The 6,803-nt window shown below is 33.8% G+C and overlaps 1 pseudogene; it reads right to left on the reverse strand.

Moving 5' to 3' along the window:
* Positions 1-4,689: 4,689 nt before the first annotated feature.
* On the reverse strand, positions 4,690-5,033 carry LOC140502327 (LYR motif-containing protein 2-like; annotated as a pseudogene).
* Positions 5,034-6,803: the final 1,770 nt, after the last annotated feature.

A 6,803-nucleotide genomic window follows, 5' to 3' on the forward strand; every position in this document is an offset into this window, starting at 1 on the left:
ATTTCTATTTCTTCTCTTATTTCAATTTCTAGCATTTCTTGAAGAATATTGAAAAATAGTAGTCATAATGAGAATCTTTTCTTCACTCCTGATTTAATTGGGAAGGCTTCTAGCTTATTTTCATTGCATTCATTGCTTGCTGATGAAATTAGATAGATGCTACTTATTTTAAGGAAAGCTTCACTTATTGCTGTGTGTTCTAGTATTCTAAACAGGAATGAGTGCTGTATTTTGTCAAAAAGCTTTTTCTGTGTCGGTTGAAATAATCATATAATTTTCATTGATTTTGTTATTGATATGCTCAATATGATGACTCTGCAGGAGAAAGTGAGACTGTTGGCCTTGTACAACACTCCCTTACTCAAAACAAAGTCAAGTGCAAATCATGTAATCATTTCTCTGATGTCATGGTCCTCTGATGGCATGGTCCTCTTCGGAAACAAAGGATGAACACAACAGCAACGACAGTATGATCAGTTATGTTGATAGTTTTCCTTATATAGAATCAGCCCTGCATTCTCTGGTATAACTTTCACCTGGTCATAATGGATGCTCTTTGGGATATTTTACTGTAATTTCCTTGCCAGGATTTTATTTAAATTTTTTTTTATCATTTGTCTATAGTTTTCTGTGTCTGTTTTAACTTTTCCTAGTTTAGGTATCAGCACAATAATTGTGTTGAAAAAGGAATTTGATAGGGCTCCTTCTTTGCATATTTTCCCAAATAGTTTATCTAGTATTGGAATTAATTGTTCTTTGAAGATTGGCAGAATTCCCTTTTGAATCTATCTGGCCTTGTTGATTTTTTCTTAGGGAGTTCATTTATGGTTTTTTCAACTTCTTTTTCTAAGACAGGGCTATTTAAGTACTCTATTTCCTCTTCTATTCATCTGAGCCATTTATATTTTAGTAAATATTCAACCATTTGATTTAAATTATCAGATTAATTGGCATATAATTTGGCAAAATAGCTCCTAATAATTATTTTAACTTCATCATCATTGTTGTGAATTCGTTCTTTTCATTTTAGATACTAGTAGTTTGGTTTTCTTCTTTCTTTTTTAAAAATTAAATTAACCAATGGTTTATCTATTTTATTTCTTTCCATCCAGTTCCTAGCCAAATTTATTAGTTCAATAGTTTTCCTACTTTGAATTCTACTAATCTCTTCTCCGAGTTTCATGATTTCCAATTTAGTATTTAATTGGATATTTTTAATTTATTCTTTTTATAATTTTATAATTGCACCCTCAATTCATTAATCTGCTCTTTCTCTATTTTATTGATGAGAAATACACACTTTTCTCCTAAGTACCACTTGGTCCATAACACATAGATGGTGTGTTGATTCTATGTTGTCATTGTCTTTCATGAAAATATTTATTGTCTCTATGGTGTGCTCTTTGACTCATTCTTTAGTATTAGAGTATTTAGTTTCTAGTTAATTTTTTGCATTTAGTTTTGTTAATGTTATTTGTATTTCTACAATCTTTTATTGATTTAATTTTATTACATTATGGTCTGAAAAGGATGCATTTAATATTTCTGCTTTTCTGCATTTGTTTGTGAGATTTTATGCTCTAATACATGGTCAATTTTTGTGAAGGTGCCATCTAGAGTTGAGAAAAATATGTATTCCTTCCTATTCCCATTCAATTTTCTCTAGAGACCTACCATATCTAACTTTTCTAAAATCTTGTTCCTCTCTTTAATTTCTTTCTTATTTGTCTTTTGGTTATGTTTATCTAGTTCTGAGGAGGTAAAGTTGAAGTCCACCATCAGTATAGTTTTATTGTCCTATTTCCTCTGTAATTCATTTAACTTTAACTTTAAAAATTTGAATGCTATGCCATTTGCTGCATATATGATTAGCGTTGATTTTACTTCATTGTCTATGGTAGTGACCCTGCTTATCTCTTTTAACTAGATATTTTTGTTTTGGTTTGTCCAAGATCATTGTTGCTATCCCTGCCTTTTTTTTAAGCTCAGGTGAAGCATAATAAACTCTACTCCAGTTCCTTATTTTTACTCTGTGTGTTTCTCCATTTTAAGTGTGCTTCTTTTAAATAATATATTGTTAGATTCTGTTTTCTACTCCATTCTGCTATCCACTTCCATTTTATGAGTTAGTGTATCCTATTCATGTTCACAGTTATAATTACTAAAGGTGCTTTTTCCTACATCCTATTTTTCCTTTATTTATCCTTTTCTCACTCTTTTAGCTCAAAAATTTGTTTTGCTTCTGACCACTGACTCCTTTAATCTGCCCTTCCATCAGCCCACCTTCCCATGCCCCCTTATTTTCCTATCAGCTGAGATAGACTTTTATACCCAACTGAGTATGTGTTATTCCCTCTTTAAGCCAATTCCATGAAAGTAAAGTTCAACTATTGCCTGCCTTCTCATCTTTTCTCTTACCTTGTAAAAACTTTTCCTTAAGTGCCTTTTTTATGTGATCTAATTTTCCCCATTCTTCCTCTCCCTCTCCTCTTCTCCTAGTACATCCTTATTTCTCACCCTTTATTTTTTTTTTTAAATGCCCTCTGTTTATGTATATTCTTAACTGGCTTAATAAGATAAATTTCTTACAAGTTGCAAGTGTCACTGTTTTCCCATATAGGAATTTTGACAGTTTAACCTTAATGAATACATTATGATTTCTCTTTCATGTTTACCTTTTTATGTTTCTCTTGAGTCTTGTGTTTGAATGTCAAGTTTTCTATTAATCTTTTGTCTTTTGATCAGAAATGCTTAAATATCTTCTATTTCATTAAATATTAATTTTTTTCCTGTGAAAGATTATAATCAGTTTTGCTGGAAAGATGATTCTTGATTATAATTCTAGTTCCTTTGCCTTCTGAAATTTCATATTCCAAGCCCTCTGATTCTTTGATGTGGAAACTCCCAAATCTTATGTGATTCTGACTGTCAATCCACAATATTTTTCTTTCTTTCTGGTTGACATAGGAACTCTGAAATTTGATTATAATATTCCTGAGAGTTTTCATTTGGCATCTATTTCAGAGATAATTGATGGATTCTTCTAATTTCTATTTTACCTTCTGGTTCTAGGATATCATGGCATTTTTCCTCAATAATTTCTTATAATATGATGTTTAAGTTCTTTTTTTTATCATGGCTTTCAGGGAGTGCAAAATTCTTAAATTATTTCTCCTCCATCTATTTTTCAAAAATTTTAATGAGATATTTCACTTTTTTGCTATTTTTATTTTCATTCTTTGAATTTTGCTTGTTTTTTTTTAAAGTCTCATGGATTCATTAGCTTCCCCTTGCTAAGTTCTAATTTTTAATAAAGTTTTTTTTCTTCACTGAGCTTTTGTGTCTCTTTGTCTCTTTGGCAAATTCTGTTTTTTAAGGTGTTATTGTCTCCAATGTATTTTGTGCCTTTTAAACTAAACTCTTGACTGTCTTTTCAAACTTTTCTTGCATCACATTTATTTTGCCAATTTTTACTTTACCTTTTAAAATCTTATTTGAGCTTTTCCAGGAATTCCTGTTGGCTTATGTCCAATTCACATTTTTTTTGAGGCTTTTCTTCTAGCTATTTTGACATCATTATTTTCTTTTAAGTTTGTGTCTTAATCTTCCTTGTCACCATAGTAACTTTTTCTGTTCAAGTTTTCTTTCTTTCTTTCTTTTTTTTTTTTGTTGCTTTTTGCTCATTTTGCAAGCCTTTTACTTGACTTATTTTAAAGCTAGGCTCTACTCCTGGGATGTAGGGAGCATTTTCCCAAGCTTCAAGTTTTCATTGCTGCTGTTTTTAGAGCTAGTTCTGAGGGTCTTTAAGTTTTTAGTACTTGTAAGCTAATAAGATCATAGGATAGGTGTGGCTGCTACTCTCCTTGCCTGTGGACTTGTCCTTGTGCAAGAAGGGACCTATTCCCTTGCAACTGCTAGTGTTATTGTTCCTTTGGTCCTGGCATTGTGACTTGGACCCCTGCCCTCTAGAAGTCATAAGCATTAGTGCTCCTTTTTGCCCTGAAACTGAGACTAGGTCTCTTGATCATTGGTGAAAGACCACAAATTCTGTTTGCTGCTCTGAAACTAGGAACCTGGTCCCTGCTTCTCTGTGGCCACAAGTGCTAATGCTCCATTTAACTCTGAGACTGCACCCCAGAACTGCATATGAACAGTGCAGCAATGTTTAGACCAATTGTCTTACTCCTTACAATTGGTGGACTGAGAACTTTTGAAGCTGCTGCTACCACTGTCACAGCTGCCTCAAGGAACTGATGCTGTTGTTGCCCAGGTGCTGTTGCCATAGCCTGTGCTGTGTTACAGGCCAAGCACCAGCCCAGAAACTTCCTAAGCTCTCTTGGACTGGAAAAATGTCTCACTCTGTCCTTCTGTTGGCTATGCAGCACCAGAACTTGATTTGAGGCATTATTTTATTTTATTTTCCAAAAAAATAAAACAAATTCTTGGCATTTATTTTTCACTGCTAAGTCAACTCTCAAGATGATCTTTAATTTGCTCTCCCTTAACACAAGTCAGGGTCCAGATCAGGCTATTCTGTACAAATGTAGCTTGTTCTTTGTAAGGGGATCATCACTAGGCAAGGATTGTTACAAACATCTTAGCTTCTTACACCTTGCAATGATTTTAAAAGTCCATTTACCTTGCAATACTATGACATAGATTTCAAAAACCCCTTGGGGGAAGTTATAGTCACATTTTTGCTGAGTTTAATGTTTTCTCCAATTATTTCAGTTGTAGATCTCCTTGAGGAATCATTATTTGGATTGTATCCAATCATTGAAAAGAAGCTTATTAGTAAAAGCAGGGGGGGGGGGTGGTCACCAGATCAAGCTCTTGATCATCCTTTACTCTTCTGTGGCACTTATATTTCTTCAGAATTCTTCTCTTGCCCAGTTCTGTAGATACTTGAGCTCTCGTTCATTTGGTACCTGAAGAATTGCTCATAAAATCTTTCTGTGAAGAAGGAGGACTTGTTGCCATATCATGAATTATTTGTGGGTCAGCACTACAGTGGGTAGGTGAGTAGAGAACATGATGAGCCTGAAGGCCAGACTTGAAACTGATGTCTTGGCAACAGTCTGAGGCATTATTTTAAAGTTGTTTGGAGGGGAATGTTGAAGCCATTCAGTTGAGTTGCTGCCTATGCTCTGACATCTTGGCTCTACTTCCTTTTCTCTTTTCTTTTAATCTCTTTGCAATACAGACTTAGTTGAGGTATTGCTGGGTCAAAGGTTATGCACACTTTTATAGCCCTTTGTAGCCTATGAGCACCTATGTTCCCCTAGAATCTGCACATTGCCTAATCATAGAAATTACCTAGAAATCTATCATAGATTCATTCAGGACTAGAAAGGATCCAGAAAACTGTGGTCCAGAAAGAACACAGGTACTAAGTAACAGGGCCTGGATTCAAACTCAGGTCTTCTGATCTCAGAGCTAATTCTTTTGACGTATCAAGTTTCTTCTTTAATCATTAAAGGCAAATCACACGTAATGTTTCTCTAAGCAACATAATCTTACAGCAATATCATTAGTAACCGAATTCTACCATGACATTATAAAAAAGTAGTATCCTTTGAATGACCAGCTGCCCAAGATGCAAGCCAAATAGTAACAATATGAATCTCAATGATATTAACTCCCAAGTGTTAATCTGCTTGACATCCATCGAAAATGTTGCTCTTCACCATCATTACAGGATTTATTTAGAGCTGGAAGGGACCCAACCCTCTCACTTTAAGGATGGGGAAACTAAGGAAACTAAGAAAGGGGAATAAATTGTTCCAAGTCAAGTCTGTCATCAATTGAAAGCTTGGATTTGGATACAAATTATAGGGACATGACTCTAAACTTGAAAGGGATGTCAGATGCCATCAAATACTTCATTTTAAAGAAGTAGAAATTGAAGCATAAGCAGGTTAAATGATTTGCTCAAGGTTACATTACAAGAGTAAACATTGGAGGTAAGTAAACCCAAGTTTTCTTGCTCTAGTCATCATTTCCCCCATTATACTACTCACTGTTCCACATTAAATTTAGTTCTCTTTTTGTGATACTTTTATCTCTTTCTAAACACTGTTTTGTCAATTACCACATTTTCATGGAAGCAGTTTAAAATATTAGGACAAATAAAGTAGCAATTCCTGAGCATCTGCCATATGTCCAATATGATTCTAGTTGCTATAAAGATACAGAAATATATATATACATATATATATGATAATCCCATGCCTTCAAGAAATCTACTCTTAATAAGGAATATGACCATAAAATAATTGGAAAATTGGTAAATTATGTGGTTTTTACCTCTAAGTCCAATAGGAGTTCAAGGAAGAGAGAGATCACTGTAAATTGGAATCCTCAGGAAGAAGTGAATGAATGTGAAATGATTGATCATGTATGTAATGAGCAATTTTCAGGTTAATTTAGGGGACAAACAAGGTGTTAAATGCTAGGGATACAAACACAAGCATGCAGAACATGTAAGCTCCATTAGGGCAGGAGGTATTTTGTTTGCTTACACTTATAATCCCCAGCATTTAATACGGTGCCTAGACCTGGGGAAATGCTTGATAAATATTTTATCTATCTTTGAAATGGCAGAGGAATTTAGTAGGAAAAATGGAGCCATTGAAGGCTATTTAGAAAAGGAAAAACAAAAGAAATATTTAAGGAAAATCATTTCACTAGTAGAGTATGAAATTAGTTTGAATTTGGACAAAATTGGAGTGAGTGGAAGAATTCATAATAATCAAAAAATCAGAAGAGACAAAAAATAGATCAGTGTCTGATTCGTGTTTTTT

Source organism: Notamacropus eugenii, chromosome 4 (genome assembly GCF_028372415.1).
Source record: "Notamacropus eugenii isolate mMacEug1 chromosome 4, mMacEug1.pri_v2, whole genome shotgun sequence".
NCBI lineage: Eukaryota > Metazoa > Chordata > Mammalia > Diprotodontia > Macropodidae > Notamacropus > Notamacropus eugenii.